This window comes from Macaca fascicularis, chromosome X (assembly GCF_037993035.2).
Source record: "Macaca fascicularis isolate 582-1 chromosome X, T2T-MFA8v1.1".
NCBI lineage: Eukaryota > Metazoa > Chordata > Mammalia > Primates > Cercopithecidae > Macaca > Macaca fascicularis.
Window position 1 is genome coordinate 120,792,500 of NC_088395.1, and position 19,482 is coordinate 120,811,981.

Here is a 19,482-nt window from a genome sequence, read left to right on the forward strand (position 1 = left end):
ATTTTTATTTGCAAGCTTGTTTGTTTAATGTCTGTCTCCTTTACTAGACTGTAGTATCAACTGAGGTAAAAGAAAAAAATGTTTTTAATCGTATTCTTAGAACTTTGAAAATTATCTGATACAAGGCACTTTCTCAATAAATGTTGGCTGAAATAGAAAGACATACTTAAAAGAAATAAATATACTACCATTTATACAAGCCAGAGAGGGGGTATACTCCAGAAAAAATAATCTAAAATGTACAAGTTAATTCTTTTGTTATCAGAATTGGTCAGATCCTAATGAAATATCAGAGCCATAACAAACAACTGTGGCATCTGAGGCAGGCAGCAACAAATGCAACCATAACTCTACAGAACAATGTACTATGAGAAAAAAAAAGTAGAGGACGAAAAAAAGGAATCAAAGAAGCCCTAGAACATTAGCATTTCTGCCCTTGACATAGAGTGTCTGGCTTTTTCATCATTGCTGGCTGCCACGAAGTCTGGCTTAGGGCCAGAGACAAACTCACCACTGTGCTAGTGCAACTAGAGAATCCTGATTGAGGGAAAGGTGATGTTTCTTGAGGCAATAAGCTTAGTATGTACATTTGTCTTGTTTTTAAATAGGTGATTTTTAAAGCAATTTTACGTTTACAGTAGAAAAAAAAAAGCAGAAAGTACATAGTTCCTATACCTCCTTACTCTTTTGTCAGTTTTCCCTATTATTTACATTTTGCACTGGTATGGTCCATTTGTTACAATTGGTGGGCCAATATTGATTGGACACAGTTCCAGTGTATGTATCAATGTTTATATTTTAAATTGCGATAAAATATAGATAAAATTTATTATTTTAACCAGTTTTAAGTGTACAGTTCAGTGACATGAAGTACATTCACATAATTGTGCAGCCACTACTACCACCCATTTCCAGAATTTTTTCATCTTACAAAACTGAAACTCTGCACTCATTAAAAAATAACTCCCTTTTCCTCACAAACACCGTTCTACTTCTATCTCTATGAATTTGACTACTTTAGGTTCCTCAAATATGTAGAATCATACAATGCTTGACTTTTGCGATTGTCTTATTTCACTTAGCATAATGTCTTCAAGGTTCATCCATGTTGTAACATGTATCAGAATTTCCTTGGTTTATATAGCTGAATAAATACTCCATTGTATGTAAATACCACACTTTGTTTATACATTCATTCACTAATAGACATGTGGTTTGCTCCTACCTCTTGGCTATTGGGAATAATGCTGCTATGAACATTCGTGTACAAATATCTGTTTGAGTCCTTGCTTTCAAGTTTTGGGTATATACCCAGAAGTGGAATTGCTGGATCATACGCTATTTCTATTTTTAATTTTTTGAGGAATAGTCACACCATTTTCCATAGTGGTTGCATCATTTTACATTTCTAAGAGCAGTGCACAAGGGTTGAAATTTCTCCACATCCTTGCAATCCTTATTATCTTCTGTTTTTAAAAACATATATATTATATATATGTATGTATATATTATATATATGTGTGTATATATATATGCCATCCTAGTGGGTATGAAGTGGTATCTCACTATGGTTTTGATTTGCATTCACTTAGTGATTAGTGATATTGAAAATCTTTTCATGTGTTTATTGGCTATTTGTACATATGCTTTGGAGAAATGTCTATTCAAGTCCTTTGCCCATTTTTAAATCTGGTTGTTAGCGTTTCTGTTTTTGAGATACAGGAGTTCTTAATATTTATTCTGGATATGAACCTCTTGTCAGATATATGATTTGTGAATACTTTCCCCAAGTGTGTCAGTTGATTTTTTGCTCTTTTGATAGTGTCATTCATGCAAAAAATTTTAATTTGATATAATTTAATTTCTCTAATTTCATTCTTTTGTGTAATTATACATATTTTTAAAAAACATTTCTAGCCCCATGTACTTTAATGACCTTAAGCAACATGTTTTGTTTTTGTGTTTGTTTTTGTTTTGACACAAGGTATCATTCTGTTGCCCAGGCTGGAGTGCATTGATGCAACCAAGGCTCACTGTAACCTTGACATCCCAAGTTCAAGTGATCCTCCCACCTCAGCCTTCGAGTAGCTGGGACCATAGGTGCCCGACACCACACCCCAAGCCTGGCTAATTTTTTGTATTTTTAAAGGAGACAGGGTTTCACCATGTTGCCCAGGCTGGTCTAGAAATCCTAGGCTCAGGCGATCAGTCTGCCTTGGCCTCCCAAACTGCTAGGATGACAGACTTAAGCAACTTTTTGATAACCCTGCCTAAGTTACAGCTCTGCAACTGAGATTTATTTCCAAACAACCTAACTTTGAAAATGAAGAGAGCCATGAGCAAACACAAATGATATGTAGTTTGATAGATGGTAATTTGAGGGAAAAGTTCTAACAATTGGAGTTTTCAAAAGCAGAGAGAGTGTTGGCATTAATTTGGAATTTGATTTTACAAGGCTTTTTTTCCACTTAGTTTTCCTTTTTTATTTTCTTGAAACTATCTTTCCTTTTAGAAATCAGTTTGCCAGGAAACCACCTCCCCTCCCACCACACCAGGCAGGCCATAGCCATCTTTTTTTAAACCTCCCTGATTTTCCCTCACACCCCCAAACAGGAACTCCCCAGGGTGGCCTTCAGAAGCCTGGAGTCTCTTTCTGTCTGACAGGACACCCTGGTGGCCGTGAAGTCCCCTCTGCCACGACAGAGGTTTCTGACTGTGGGACACATTGTGGTTTTTGTTTTCTTCCAGTCTTCTAATTTAAAAAGACATTCCTGGGTGACAGGCACAGTGCAGAAGCGTGAGCTATCGAAAGAACCTGGTGAGTTCTCACAAGGCCCAGCAAACCTGGTTACATTCCACAGCACTAGTGACTTGCTTGTGGAAGTCTGGAAGTTGCTTGTGTGTCACGGTGACGGCTCTCACGGTTGTCTCCTTTGGCAAATCCTTTAAGGAATTCTCTAACCATTGACACTGTTCTTAGATCGCCTTGCAGTGGTATTTAGCCATACGAATTCTACTGTGGAAAACAGACAGACTCATCGGTGCCAAAAAGTCATACAGGAAATATGGCCACTTTTATGCGAGTCTCTAAATAAGCACCCGGCTCATAATCAGATTGCAAAGCACTGTTGCAGGTGCCTGCTCTTTGCGGTTCGCTGTGTAGGCAAAGGATCTGCTGTGCTGCTGTAACCACTAGAATGATTCACACCATTTGTGTGAATGCATGCCACGTACGTCAGCATTCTTGTTTCCTATACCTTGGCATTATCCTCGTAGATGAGTATGGCATGGAAGATGGCTGTGGGCAGGGACCACTAGACATGTCCAGGCACTGCGCATTCCCACCTTTCAGCTCCTAGAACAGCAGAATGGTCTCCAGAATCACTCTGACACTGTAGATGACCTGTTCAGGCTATCCACCAGGTTTATTCAGCGTAGCCCTGTCACCTTGCTCAGAAGCCAAGTAGTCATCCCTATCTTACAGTGGGCCATTGCTTCTACTAACGTGGACCACTGGGATGCCAATTGTAAGGTCATGAGGCTCCTATAAGAACTCATGACTTCCGTAAATCAAGACTTTGATTTACGGAAAGAACTGATGGACAGGAGATTAACCAGCTTGGACAGCAGCTTGTCAGACAACTGCCCCACACATGCTGCTTGTGTCTCCTCACCCCATACTCACATGGGGCGGAAGTGCTCTGGGAGATCATGCAGGTGGACAGACCGACTTTTTGGTGATGGTTATAGAATTCCTTAAAAGGCTTTTTTAAAAGCCTTCAATTGAACTTACAACAATAAGGTTTTCGCTATACAGAGAAAAAAAAAAAAAAACACCATATATATATGTATATATTTTGTTTGTTTGTTTGCTTTTTGAAGATGGAGTTTTGCTCTGGTTGCCCAGGCTGGAGGGCAATGGCAGGATCTTGGCTCACCGCAACGTCCACCTCCCGAGTTCAAGTGATTCTTCTGCCTCAACCTCCCGAGTAGCTGGGATTACAGGCATGCGCCACCATGCCTGGCTAATTTTGTATTTTTATTAGAGACTGGGTTTCTCCATGTTGGTCAGGCTGGTCTCGAACTTCCGGCCTCAGGTGATCCACCCGCCTCGGCCTCCCAAGGTGCTGGGATTACAGGCATGAGCCGCAGCGCCTGGCCGAAAAAATATATGTATTTTAAATGTGGCTGGGCTGCACCTTGTGGAGCGCGGGTGTGGCTGCGCAGGCGCCAGCCGCCAACTGTCACAGAATGCGTTGCCTGAGCCCGGATGCCAGCGTACCTGCGGCTCAGCACTCGGGGCTTGCGAGGAGACTGGCAAGCGCAGACGCCACGTACTATATCCCCTGAGACACGGTCACCATTTTTGGTCGCCATTCTGCTGGCACTAAGGTGCTGGGGTCGGTAGAAGAGTAAGTGAGAGCATCGTGGGTGGTGCGGTCGCAGCCATGTCATTGTTACCGCTGCGGGTGGCGGTGGTGCGCTCAAGTAACCAGAACCAGAGCATGGAGGCACACAGTATCCTCAGCAAATGAGGATTCAGTGTCCAGTCCTTTGGAACAGCACCTCATGTGAAGTTTCCAGGACCAGCACCTAACAAGCCAAATATTTATGATTTCGAAACCACATATGATGAAATGTACATTGATCTTATCACGAAAGACGAAGAATTCTATACACAGAATGGCATTCTGTGTATGTTAGACAGAAATAAGAGAATCAAGCTCCGGCCAGAAAGGTTCCAGGATTGCAAAGATGTGTTTGATCTGATCATCACTTGTGAAGAGAAAATTGATGACCGGTGGTGGAAGATCTGAATTCCAGAGAACAGGAGACCTGCCAGCCAGTGCATGTGGTGAACATGGACATCCAGGACAACCAGAAAGATGCCATCATAGGGGCATTTCTCATCTGCGAGCTCTGCCAGTGTATGCAGCGCTCAGAGGATACGGAGAATGAGATTGATCAGCTGCTGCAGAAGTTGGAGGAGAAGAATGGCCAGGCCTTCCTGCACATGGTCTGCTTCTACTAATGGTCCTGGCCTGGAGCCCGTGCTGTCACCACCGCTTACTGCTGCTGCTACCACCACCATGGCCAACTTTGCCACTACTGCTGCCGCGGCTGCCTCCCTTGCCACTGCAGCCCTTCTGAAGCCATCGTGTTGAACTTACTTTTGTTAATACATTTTACTTCCTGATATTTGTTTATACTTTTGGATATTTGGTTGATGATTCTTTACCCAAAGGAATCCTACTTGTAAAATGAGAGGAGATATATAAATTCCAAGTTTCTTTTATCCCACACTTACTTATGAGTAGCATATTGATGATAAATTGTTGTTGTTGTTTTCCTTTAACCAAGGAGTTTGAGAAGAGCTGCCAGACCTTCATGCACAGGCCTCCTCACCCAAATTTAGAGTTGTTTGCTGTCTTTTTTTTTTTTTTTTTTTTTGGAGACACAGTCTCACTTTGTCACCCAGGCTGGAGTGCAGTGTCAATAACTCAGCTCACTGCAGCCTCGACCTCTGGGCCTCAAGGGATCATCGCACCTCAACCCCCAAAATAGCTGGGACTACAGGTGCACGCCACCACGCTAAGCTAATTTGTTGCATTTTTTGGGTAGCGACAGGTTCTGAAATCCTGGCCTCAAGTGATCCTTCCACCTCAGCCTCCCAAAGTGCTGGGATTACAGGCATGAGCCACCATGCCTGGTCTGCTTTCTTATAGTTGTGTTTTAAGAGGTCTTTATATATTTTGGATTACAGTCCTTTATCAGATTTGTGTTCTGCCAATATTTTCAACCAGGCTGTCACTTGTATTTTCATTTCCTTGATAGAGTCTATAGCAGAGAACAAGATTTTAATTTTAATACCGTCAAAATTTCCAATTGTTTCACTTGTGTCATGCTTTTGGTGTTGTATATAAAAGCCACTGCCAGACCAAGGTCATCTAGATGTTCTTATATGTTAACTAGAATACCATTCTTAATAACCTTTGTATTTTTGTATGTGTTTTATACTTTCCATTATTTTCTAAAGAAAATGCTTTGGGCCGGGCGCGGTGACTCAAGCCTGTAATCCCAGCACTTTGGGAGGCCCAGGCGGGCGGATCACGAGGTCATGAGATCGAGACCATCCTGGCTAACACGGTGAAACCCCGTCTTTACTAAAAAATACAAAAAACTAGCCGGGCGAGGTGGCGGGCGCCTGTAGTCCCAGCTACTTGGGAGGCTGAGGCAGGAGAATGGCATAAACCCAGGAGGCAGAGCTTGCAGTGAGCCGAGATCCGGCCACTGCACTCCAGCCTGGGCGACAGAGCAAGACTCCGTCTCAAAAAAAAAAAAAAAAAAAAAGAAAAAAGAAAAGAAAATGCTTTGGTACTTATTCTGGAGATCAAATTCAGAGTGTACGTGAGTTGTTGCCTTATAGAATACATTACTTTGAAATTCAGTTATATATATAGGCATGACATATGGGTAAAATCATATAATTATAAATATATTTGTAGGTATATCATGACGTATACCTGTACTCATTTATAGCACTATAGACATATAGTTTTACAAGGTGATCAAATATTTTAGAACCAATTATCAATAAAATCTTTAAAATTATCTATCCTATTTCAAGATATATAGGTCCAACATATTCATAACACTTATATAGTGTCACAGAATATGAAATAAGCATATAAGGTAGCTATAAAACAATTGCTGGAATTATCAAAGAAGCAAAGTTATTAAATACATCTTAGTTTTATTGCTTTCACTTTTCTCCAAACTAAAATTTGTTAATGCCTTTGGCTTAGTAGGAAAAAATAACCTTTTGGGTGTGAGACTGTGATGGTTAACACTGAGAGTCAACTTGATTGGACTGAAGGACACAAAGTATTGATCCTGGGTGTGTTTGTGAGGGTGTTGCCAAAGGAGATTAACATTTGAGTCAGTGGGCTGGGGAAGGCAGACCCACTCTTAATCTGAGTGGGCACAATCTAATTAGCTGCCAACATAGCTAGAATATTAGCAGGCAGAAAAATGTGAAAAGGGAGACCGGCCTAGCCTCCCAGCCTACATCTTTCTCCCATGCTGGATGCTTCCTATCCTCCAACATTGGACTCCAAGCTCTTCAGTTTTGGAACTCGGATTGGCTCTCCTTGCTCCTCAGCCTGCAGACGTCCTATTTTGGGACCTCGTGATCATGTGAGTTAATACTTAATAAACTCACATATATATACATGCTCCATTCTTTCTGTTCCTCTAGATAACCGTTACTAATACAGAGACTAAACTGTCTTTGGCAAATGTCACTGCATTGATTGTCTGAATTGATACATGTTACCTAAAAGATTTTCAGAATCTATGTTGCTATTTGGAAGCCTGAACTAATATTCTTTCTCATTCCAAAATGTGTTAGGCCTGTTTGAAAAAAAAATTATTCGATTAGAGAAGGACAGTATTCTACCCTAGGTATAAACTGTGTTCTACTAGAATTTCCAAACCAACTTTAAAAATACCATTTGTGTGTCTCTTTCTGGCAGCCCTTTATATCTGAAAATAAGGGATAAACCAGATTAAAACTGACTACAGATCAATTGCTACTTTAGTAGTCTACATTGATGCTACATTTTTGTGGTGTAAATGTCTCAGATTCCTTAATTGAAAAATGATTTATGTTTATATTTCTGCCTAAGGTGCCTTTCCCCCTGTCTAATTTTTGTTAAACTTGACAAACTGTCCCCTTCTCAAGATCTAGTTCTAATGTCACTTCTGTCATGGCTTCCTTGACAAACACAACCTAAAGATCATCCTATCTCTGGGATGTCATATGACTTTGATTATGCATGATTTCTTCGCTTTTGGCAGTGTATTCTAGTTGGTTACATTCTCATGTACTTTCTTGCTTGGCTTTGAGCTCCTGAAAAGCCAGGACTGTGTCTCATACCTAGAGAAGAGCCAGCCCACTGGAGTAGCATAATAAATATTTATTGCATAAAATAATGAATTACAGCAGTTAGAACATTAATAATCAAATATGGGTAGCACTGTGAGCTGTTGAGGAGACTATTTGAAGGTTTGTCTCTGGATGAACTCAACCAGCCAGAACATAGCCCTTAAATATCTGAAAAATACTTTCAAGCTCCTATAAGGTAATTACAAAGACTTGGACTTTGAAGCCTGTAATTACAATTCCAATATTTACAATTCCAATTATAGTAGCCTTCCTCCAATATTTTATTGACTTTTAACCAGCAGAAAATTCTTAAGTTTATTTATCTAGTCTCCCTTATCATAGAAGAGAAAAAAAAAATCAGAAATCTGGAGACTTAAGACAAATTCTCATCAGTAACAGTAATATTCTAAAAGTAGAAGAAGAAGGCCTGGTGTGGTGGCTCATGCCTGAAATTCCAACACATTGGGAGGCCAAGGTTGGAGGATTGCTTGAGTTCAGGAGTTCAAAACCAGCCTGGACAACATAGGGAGATAGCATCTGTACAAAAAAATAAAAATTAGCCAGGCACGGTGGCTTGTGCCTGTAGTCCCAGCTTCTCGGGAGACTGAGAAGGGAAGATCATTGAGCCCAGGGGATTGAGGCTACAGTGAGCTATGGTTGCACCACTGCACTTCAGCTTGTGTGACAGGACCAGATTCCATCTAAATAAATAAATGGGAGAAGAGACAAAACAAAAACCTGTCTTCAAACTGGATTATGACACTCTTGAATGTTGGATATTTATAATTATTAACCCAGGTTAAGGCAATTTATGTTCAATGTCATTTATTTAGGAAGGCAGGAAGCATACAGATTTTAGGTATATGAAAGATTTTAGATAGATTAACCATAAAAAGTTACATTTTTAAAATGGTGTTGGTGTTTTAATGATAAGTTGCCTTGAAAATGTACTTCATGTGGAAAACTTCATTCTTAAAAGATAGCGGATACCATTATACTATTCAGCTCTTGTTATATCCAGGCCATAGGATCCTATTTGAAAGAGAAAACACATATGTCACCTTTCTAAGGATATAGGGAGAAAGAGGAGTATGGTATCAACTTATTGCCACAAGTCGAGGCAGAAAAGTGTTCTGCCAAAGAATGTGGTATGAGAAATTAAACCACTGACAATGCCTCTCATGAGGATAGGTGTTGGAAAATATCAAAGACGAAAGGATTACATAAATGCATCCCCCTTTTTTACAGATGAAATAAGTAAATGTCCTTAGAATATAACTTGAAAATTGCTATCAACCTGCTGGTTATGAAGACTGTTGTGCATCAACATCAAATTATAAATTATTATACCAGATATATTTTACAGTACCTCCCCCCACCCATAACCCTGTTGAATGTAAACTGCCTTACTCATAGAACTGTACAGGGATGGCGACCATGTTTTATCCATTACCATTTCTCCCTGAAGTTGATTGGGCTAAGACTTTGAACTTGACCCAAATGTGGCCCATTTGTAGGTTTGCCAGTGGTCCATGTGGTCTGACAAAGAGGAACAAGGACAGTTAGATTTCTTTCTTAAAAATTTTGAACTGGGCCATTGTGAAGTTGAAGCAATTGCTAGCATGGGTTGAAGCTAAGAGAATGCCATGAAGGAGCATAAAGGACTAAGGGATCTAAAATATGGCAAGATGCGTCTATGTGTAAGACAAAGATATGAGGAATAGAAATTTTGTGATTCTGTAAATTGTGCAATACAACTGGTCATGAAGTGGGCAAAATGAAGCCAATTACCAAATATGACCTTTTAGAAAGAATTTAAGTGCTATTATAACCAATCAACAATGTATTACATAATAAATACATTTTTCTGATACTCGACTATAAATCCAGAGGTTAGTTTCTAAGGTTGGTCGTTGGCTCTGCAATGTCATAAAAAATGCACGCCTTATTTTATCTTATAACTCCATCATTATCATAAATAGTTTGCATCCTTAGGCCTGTTGTCTCATATTTGGAAGTTGGTTGCTGCACCTCCAGCCTTCATATATATAATAGTACCCAAGGAAGGGAGGGAGAAAGGAGGAGAAACAAACTGAAATCTCCCATTTCTCTCTCTTATCAGAGGTGAAAATCATTCTCAGAAGCCCACAGCAAGTTTATCCATATCTGTTCTTGGTCAGAATATAGTATAATGCGCATTTCCAGTTCTATCACTGTCTAAGAGGAATGAGAGAGCCATGATTGACTTAGACCATAGTTTCTCTGGAAAAGTATGATGCACACCTATTTTTGAAAATAACGATTTATTGGAACACTACTATGCACATTTATTTATATATTGTCTAAGGCTGTATTCATGACATAGCAGGTGAGTTGAATATAGTTGCAACAGAGACCATATGAGCCATAAAGCCTAAAATATTTACTACCTGGACCTTTACATAAAGAGTTTGCCAACTTCTAAGTTAAATCTATCATGATTCATCCACTGGAACTGAACACGTTTTGCCATTTGAATAAAGTTGAAGTCCTATTAGCAGGCAAGACGAGGGAAATGGCTGTTGGGTAAAATATAACACCACCTCTGTGAAGGAATTGGTGAATGAATGAGAGAAAGAGCAAGAGTGAGCATGACAGAGGGAAAGCATATGAGGATCAGCGTTTCTTTAGTACCCAATAAGTTTTCAAATCACAGTTCCAATAGTTTTTGGGGGTGGGGGAGACATGCCAGAAATATAACATAATAGCAAGTTGAATGTATTCACTGGAACTAGAGTTAGTAACTTTGTTTAGATTCAAAATATGAGAAAATTGAGTTTTGCTTCATGATAATTTGGTATATATTTGTACAACTTTTATTCTCAGTATTTACAAAAGAATGCCGAGCTGAATACTACTTACAGTTAATGCCATGGGCCTTTCCAAACTCTTCCAAGTATGAGACATAACCCCCACCTTTAACTTGAAATAGAAGATGTACTTTGTTTAAAATAAAAATAGGAAATGTACCATAATTATCTTTCCTATCAACTTTTGATATTTGTACTTTCTTAAAAAATTAATGATGTGTCAATTATGCTGGTATATTATATTTTAAGAATTAATCTTTATGAAAGAAACATATAGTTTCATTTAAATTTGTTAACTGTAGTTCTTAGGTGAATTTGACTTCTTGCCTCTCCCTAGGAGCAAAACTGAAATATTTTATAACATTCCATCATGCTTTCAGAGTTGACATTTTATGTAGACAGGTGCGTATATATAATTGTAAGAGACTAGAAAGGCCTATCTTCCTCAAAACACTTTTAGTTTTTCAAAACGAACTAAAAATCCACAAAGAGAGTTTCATTGTTTGGAGTCAGATAATTTTACTTCTAGACTCGGCATAAATACTTCCTTACTGTTTGATCTTATTCAAGTTATTTGAGCTTTCCTGGTCTCATGTTCCTAATCAGCAATATGGAAATAATAACATACTCTTCCTGCCTACTATATACATAATAAGTGATAGTTATGAAAGTACTTTTAAAATGCAATCAACATACAAATATAAGGACTTGACATTATGCTGCAAGTACATCTCAATGAGTGAATCAGTACGTTAACATACATAATTTACATAATTTAGGAAATTACCTTTTATTGCTTTTTTACTGGATATCAGCAGGGGAGGGGGCACCGGATGGGAAGAATTAGAAATCAGCAGTTAAAAATGTGAATTGTTTTTAACTATCTTCCAAATTCTGGGTGGGATAGTGAACTGGCATAGTCTAGTAACGCAAATAAGTTAGTTACTGCTAGTTTCCTAAAGGAAGAGAAACAGAAGCGAAAGATTCAAAAGGGAAATGGAAAGATACCAAAGAAAATTTTCATCGTTTGTAATTATGCCCAAATCTAGTAGTGCTTTCAAAATCATAAGCATTTTAATTTAAGTATATACATATTGAGTATGTAAAGAACAAGTTAAGGATGTATAAATGGAGACTCTGATATAGGGGGATATGTTGCATTTTGAAATAAGACAGATGACAACAGGAGGGGTAAATCCTGGAAGGAAAATATCTTACATCAAAAATGAAATGTGAATGAAAGCATAGAGGGAGAAAGACAGAAAATATTGTAAAATAGACAGTAGTTGATCAGTCTAGATCAAAGGGTATAGTAAGAGCAAGTATAGTAATGTACAAGATTGGAGAGCTGAAAGCCAGATCAAGGCAGGTTTTGAAGGAATTGTTCCTACATGTATAGTGCATATATGTATCATACCAACTATGTATCATCTACGGACACATATAACATGATATACTACAAATCATGACAAAATAGAACGGTTGCTAATCCTTTGTGTACTAAATGTTCAATCACAGACTTTTATCATCATTATGGCTAATATCAATTTTACTTTCCCATTTCTACATTTAATTGTTTTTATTTAAATTTCTAAATATCTATAGTGAGTAATTCACTTTTGAAAATTTCACAATATAATGTTTTCATCATCATACATAAGATAAAAGAGAAAAAAATGACAACTTCATGCTTTGTAAATTCCCTTGGTTATAAATGGACTGTGAGTTTTTTCACAGCAGATCTATATGAAGTGATTTTCTGGTTGCTGTTGATTTCCAGGGTTGAGTCTTGGAAGTTAATGGGAGTCTGAGTGATTCTTCTTCAGGGATTTCTATTGTGAAGGCAAGCATGGGCAGCCTTAGCAGTTTTATATAGAGGAACATTATCCTTCATTAAAATAAAGTAGAAAGACATTGCAAGTGTTTTTGCTGACATTTCCAGATGCACTATATTTACTCTGTATCCCAGTAGCAAAATATATTGAAGAATCTTACTGCTAGAAAGGACTTGGAGAGTTCAAATAGTCCAGCCATCTTCTCCCAGGTGAGACAGAATCTAACTAGAGTTATCTATTCGACTATTAAAAACTACAGGAGAAGGGAACACTGGTGCTGCTTTTGACCTCTATAAATAATGTAGCAGATTATTTTGATTGTTTCTGGAAAAGGCAGATGGGGTCTCTTTTTACTTATTTGTTTTAAATGAGGTTATTCTACTCAGCAATTTGCATCTCTTTTCAGGTTACTTCCATATATGCTATTCTACTTACTTTCTCTGAGGCTAACCAACCCCTTACAACAGCAATCTTCTAGCGCAATTCTGTGACTTATGCTCCCAAACTCTTCCCATTTTAGTATATTCTCATTCAGCATCCAATTCTTTTAGAGATATATTGGTTACTAACATTAAGATGAGTAATAACAAGGTGACCAAACAAACAAATCCTGGCTCATGTGATGGCTACCTAACTTATTGTCTTTAATGTTTTTATCCTCTTAATGTGCAATTGAAGTTTCTAAAGAGTGACTAATGCTGACAATAATATTTTTAAAACATGTGGTGTAAAATTTTACGCAATAAGACCTCTGCTTTTCAAATCATTCCACCTACTTTAGGTTGAGAAACTTAGAGATGATTTCAGAAAGATATTTCAGTATTAAACTGTATAATTAACAAAAACAATACCATTATCAAGGAAACTGTTCAGTTGAAAACATCATGATGGATTTTCCTGGAAATTCTTATTCAGCTGCATTCACTTAAAGAATGTTAACTTTTCCTTGATTTTAAAACAGTTGCAAATCTGTTTTTACGGGATAATATCAAGAATAGTTCTTTAAAATCTCCTTATTTCCATATCCTCATAATTTTATTGGAATGATGGCATGAAATTGTGTGGATTAATAATAGTAGAGTATCATCTATGTTTCAGATTTTTATTAATTTGTTTTTGATGACTTCATGACTGTATGATATGGTTTGAGTGTGTCCTCCAAATGGCATGTACTGGAAACTTAATCCCCAAGCAATAGTGTTGGGAGGTGGGGCTTAATGAGAGGTGTTTCGTTCATGAGGGTTCCACTTTTATAAATGGATTAATGTTGATTATAAAAGGGCTTGAGGGGGTGAGTTCAATCTCTTGTTCTCTCATGTGCACAAGCTCTCTTGCCCTTCTGCCTTTCAATGTGAAATGATGCAGCAAGAAAGCCCTTGCCAAATGCAGGTCCCTTGACCACTGACTTCCCAGCCTCTGGAACCATAAGAAATAAATCTTTGTTCTTTATAAATTACTCTTTCTTAGGCATTCTGTTATAGCAGCACAAATTCGACTGAGATATCGTATTTGTTGAGTATGATTCAAAATAATTTCTTTAAATGATAACTAACTTGGAAATACTTATCTTTGTTGCCACCAGCAGTTAAATTTACCCAGGAAATATTTTATTTTACCAGATGTGTGTTTGAAATATGACACTAAAAAATAGTTGAAATGTTGGCTTTTAAAGGAATTTCTGTTACTGTTGTTACCGTTGGAAGAGACTTTATCACCTAGTTCAGATATTCTTAAGTAAAGCTCATGATGAGTCCCAATCATCACCCTCCATTATGGGCTCCTCAACACCCTCAATTATATACAAAATTGAATATGTGTATGAATTATGCATTGTTTAAGTAAGAGAAATCATAGGGTTTTTTCCAAGATCACATAGTGAATTACTTGAAGAGCCTATATTAGAACCAAAAAACTAGTTAAACTCCAATGCTCTGTCATTAATACCTGCTGCCTCCAATTCATGCGCTTTGTATTTTGCTCTATATTAAATTCATGGCTGTAATTTTAGTTTCAATCTTCTGGAATGTATTGGAAGTCTCATGTACTGCTGGTGGGAGTATACATTTTTACAAACATTTTGGAAAACTTTGGTGATATTTACTAAAATTGAACATACATATACTCAGAAATCCCACTTGTAAGTATAATCCAATGTAAATGAATATATATGTTCACCAGAGGATATGTTCATGAATGATCATTGCAGGACTTTTCATTATGGCCCCAAACCAGAAGCTATCCAAATACTCACCATTAGTAGAAAGGACAAATAAACCATTGTATAGTCACATAGCATAATACAATACTATACTGTACTATGCTATACTATACTATACTATACTATAGCAATGAAAATGAATGCTCACATACAATATTACTCCATATAATAATTACACACAATAATTACAATTATTGTAATACTACATGTCATACAATATTACTTCACACAATAATATTGATAGATCTCACAAACATAATTTGAGCAAAAAGAACTCAACACAGAAGAATATGTGCTACAGGTTTTTATTTACACGAAACACCCCTGATGAATAATGAATGGAAGCAGATATGGGAATATCTTCTGGAGTTCTAGTAATGCTCTGGTAATGCTCTAGTAATGCCCTGTTTATTAGCCTAGATACTGATTACCCAGGTTTGTTCTGCTGTTAATTTTCAGCAAACTGTATACTTAAAATTTGTGCTCTTTATGCTATGCTATAATCAATAAAATACATAAAATGTTTTTGGCCAATAGGACTATACTACCTGTTATGGTTTGGCTGTGTCCCCTCCCAAATCTCATCTTGAATTGTGGCTCCTATAATCCTAACGTGTTGTGAGAGGGATCCAGTGGGAGGTAATTGAATCATGGGGGTGGGTCTTTCCCATGCTGTTCTTGTGATAGCAAATAAGTCTCACAAGATCGATGGTTTTATAAAGGGGTGGTTCCACTGGACATGCTCTCTTGTCTGCTGCCATGTAAAACTTGCCTTTCCTCTTTCTTCACCTTCTACCATGTTTGTGAGGCCTCCCTAACCATGTGAAACTGTGAGTTCATTAAACTTCTTTTTCTTTTTTTTTTTTGAGACGGAGTCATGCTCTGTCGCCCAGGCTGGAGTGCAGTGGCCGGATCTCAGCTCACTGCAAGCTCCGCCTCCCGGGTTCACGCCATTCTCCTGCCTCAGCCTCCCAAGTAGCTGGGACTACAGGCGCCCGCCACTTCGCCCGGCTAGTTTTTTGTATTTTTTAGTAGAGACGGGGTTTCACCGTGTTAGCCAGGATGGTCTCGATCTCCTGACCTCGTGATCCGCCCGTCTCGGCCTCCCAAAGTGCTGGGATTACAGGCTTGAGCCACCGCGCCCGGCCTTCTTTTTCTTTATAAATTACCCAGTCTCAGGTATGTCTTTATTAGCAGCCTAAGAACAGACTAATACACTATCATAGATATTATCATTTTTATAGATAATATGATCAGAGAAATGAATATAAACTAACATTTACTGAATACCTAATATGCATTGTCTGATAAGCTCTTCTCATGTGTAACATCTCAATTAATACTGACAACCTCGTGAGAGAGGTATTATCCTGATTTTCAAACAGAATATGTGCTCAAGGCCATTCAGCTAATAACCTGTCTTATGAAAGACCCTAGTAATCTGATTACATGGTCTTTAGGAGAAAATAAGTCCCTTGAAAAGCTCAATGGACTGAGAAATATGAGTCTTGAGTCCTAACACTAACCTTACTCACTCATTCATTTATCTGACAATATTTAGTCAGCCACTATGTATCTTTATGCCAGGGATATACATACGTGTATGTGTGTGTGTGTGTGTGTGTGTGTGTGTGTGTGTGTGTGTGTATCTCATGGAACTCAGTCTTCTTATCTGTTAAATACTAAAATGTAAGTGCTGAACTAAATTATTTCAGAGATCTCTTTTAACTTTAACATCAAGTTTCCATTTCCTTCACAGCATTATTCCCTAAGTAAGTTGACTTACATAGGGCTCCGATTTGTTGGCTGTTAAAAATGATTAAAAAAAAAAAAAAAGATGTATCGTGGTCAAATTACCTTGAGAAATGTTGAGAAATGTGTTTCACTTCTGAAAGTGAAACAGATGTCTTTATTGGGACATTTCTAGAAGCCTATAACATGTTCAAATTCACTGAATTATCAAGAGGGATGATAGAGTATGCACAATCTCTCAAATTAATTTGACTACGTAACTATTGGCATTTCATGAAACACACGTCTTAAGAAAAAGTTATTGGCAAAAAGTACTAAAGTTTGAGCCACAGAAAACATATCTGGAAGTTAAGCTATTTATTTATTTATCTAGAGACGGAATCTCACTCTGTCGCCCAGGCTGGAGCACAGTGGCATGATCTCAGCTCACTGCAACCTCCGCCTCCTGGGTTCAAGCCATTATCTTGCCTCCTGCCTCGTCTCCCAAGTAGCTGGGATCACAGGCACACCCTGCTAATTTTTGTATTTTTAGTAGAGACGGGGTTTCGTCATGTTGGCCTCGTCGAACTCCTGGCCTCAAGGGATCTGCCCGCCGAGGCCTCCCAAAGTGCTGAGATTACAGATGTGACCACCGTGCCCACCCATTAAGCTATTTCTTATTAATTGTTTTTTTGTGAGGTGATCACTAGTAAATAAGTTATCTTTTGCAAATCAGTTTATAACTCTTCTATATATTCACAGAGTAGAGATACACACACACACACACACACACACACACACACACACACGAAAAACAATGCAAACATACCATTTTAGTTTTCCAGGGTGGCAGACTACTGGTTCTAATTGATTTGAAAACTTTTCAAGTCGCCAACCACATAACTAGCAACCCACAAACATATGACACATTTACAAGTAAAAACATTATTTTGATTTATATGCCATTTACACCTTGTGCTTCCGACTGATCATGAAATATTTTGAGTTTTACTTCTTCACTACTTTAGAAACTATTATTAGGACTATTACTCTATGTATCCCAAGGGAAATCTTATAGAAACACCAAAGTGAGATAATTCCCTTAGTTTGTTTTCCTAGAGGAAATTATTCATAATTCCAGAAATATAATGCAATAATGTTATGATTTACTTTTTCAGGCAGTTCATGAAAATTTAAACAAAGTACATTTTTAAATGTATTATTGGCTACTAGTTGATTGAGGAAGTGGTAAAGTTCTCTTTATCAAGAAATATAGAGTAATAGGGAAAATATTAATTTCAATTAAAATATCATAGATGTAATAGCATATTTTAGTTGTAGAATGAAATATTAAAACATGCATTGAAGCTTGAAGCTAGTTATATAAAAAATAAAATTGATTGAAATACTATTCATTTATCTTTTACTAGTTCATACTCAGATAAAGATTATTAATAAAAATGAATTTTATTTCAAATGGTAGAAGAAAAGGAGGGTTGTGTTTTACACATAAAGACAAGTAAGAGCTACTTTTACATCTGGGTCATTCATGCAAATTCCCACGACCAAAATAACCAAAAATAATTAAAACGGGCTGTGTGGTCATAAAATTAAAGTCTAAAATGTGGACCATCACTCACCATTTTAAAAGGCAAAGTTGCACCATCTCAAATTGCTGTTATCACTTCTTCATTCCACTGGTCACTCCAAGGTAGATTTTGCTCTGACAACCTAAATTTGCAGAGAGTCTTCCTCTGCAGTCATCTATCAACTTAATGATTCAGACATCAGAATATTAAGATAGGACTTGTTTTTTTTGTGTGAATTTTCTCGGATTTAAGTCAGTATGCCATCTTTAACAGAAACCTCATTACCAAAACATTGATTACTCTGCAAATATTTAGTCCAAATATTTCTATTTGGCAGTTTTTGTGAATCTTCAGGTAGATTTTTTTCCTTTTAAATGATCTTTCTATCGTCAAGGTTTTTGAATAGTTAGAAATGAATTTTAGGTAATACTATAGGGTTATGTACCAGCTTGTGATGTGGTATTTACTGAATCCTTTTGCTAGCGATTCTTAAAATATATTTTATTCCTCATTGTCAATTTCACCACTAGCTCTGCAACATTTAATTATCTCATCTAAATATTCTCTGGTTGCAACTACAATTGAAATTTTCTTTTCTTGAGGGGAGAATAATAAGTGTTGTTTAGATGCCTTGAAGTTTCATAGTCTGATCTGATTATGAGATAGAAAATGCTTTTATTTCCTTTATGAGCATGATGAAAACACTTTGAAAACTGGAAAAAAAGTAATTAAAATTGATCATTCAAGATATAATTGGATTCAAAGAACACTAGGAAAGCCCACCTGTTGTTAATATAACATCAGGATGGTTCCCCAACTGATAAGGAAACATTCTGTATCCTTGTAGCTAAAGTGATTTGCTGCATAGTTGGAAAGGAATACTTTTGTTTTGTTTTTGTTTTAATCAATATTTCCTTATCCAAATCCGCCTTCTTCCCATGAGATGAGTCATGTAGCAATTTATGCCACCCAGAAGAAGAGAGGCAGAACTAATGCTCTGTCTGAAAGCCACTGACTTAAGAGAATACCCATCCCTTGCTCTTTGGGATTTGAAGCAGGAATCACAACAGTTAATTAAAAAAAAAAAAAAAAAAAAAAAAACCCTTATAGGAATGAATAATTTTTAAAAGAATTGACAAGAAAAGAAGAAATGTGAAATTATAATGGGTTGCAAAAACTTAATTTCCAGTCAATTGACTAGAAATGCATTTAGGCTTATTCTTTTTCTTTCTTCTACGTCTCAGGTCCTTAGATAACTACCTGTGATGCAAAAACACTGATACAAAGTAAGTTGAAGAGAGAAACACTTGGA

The 19,482-nt window shown here is 37.3% G+C and overlaps 2 pseudogenes; both read left to right on the forward strand.

The window, feature by feature from the left end:
* The first annotated feature begins 2,973 nt into the window (after nt 1–2,973).
* Nucleotides 2,974–3,801, forward strand: LOC102138142 (transportin-3 pseudogene; annotated as a pseudogene).
* A 647-nt stretch (nt 3,802–4,448) lies between these two features.
* LOC102119843 (RNA polymerase II subunit A C-terminal domain phosphatase SSU72 pseudogene) lies at nt 4,449–5,032 on the forward strand (annotated as a pseudogene).
* Nucleotides 5,033–19,482: the final 14,450 nt, after the last annotated feature.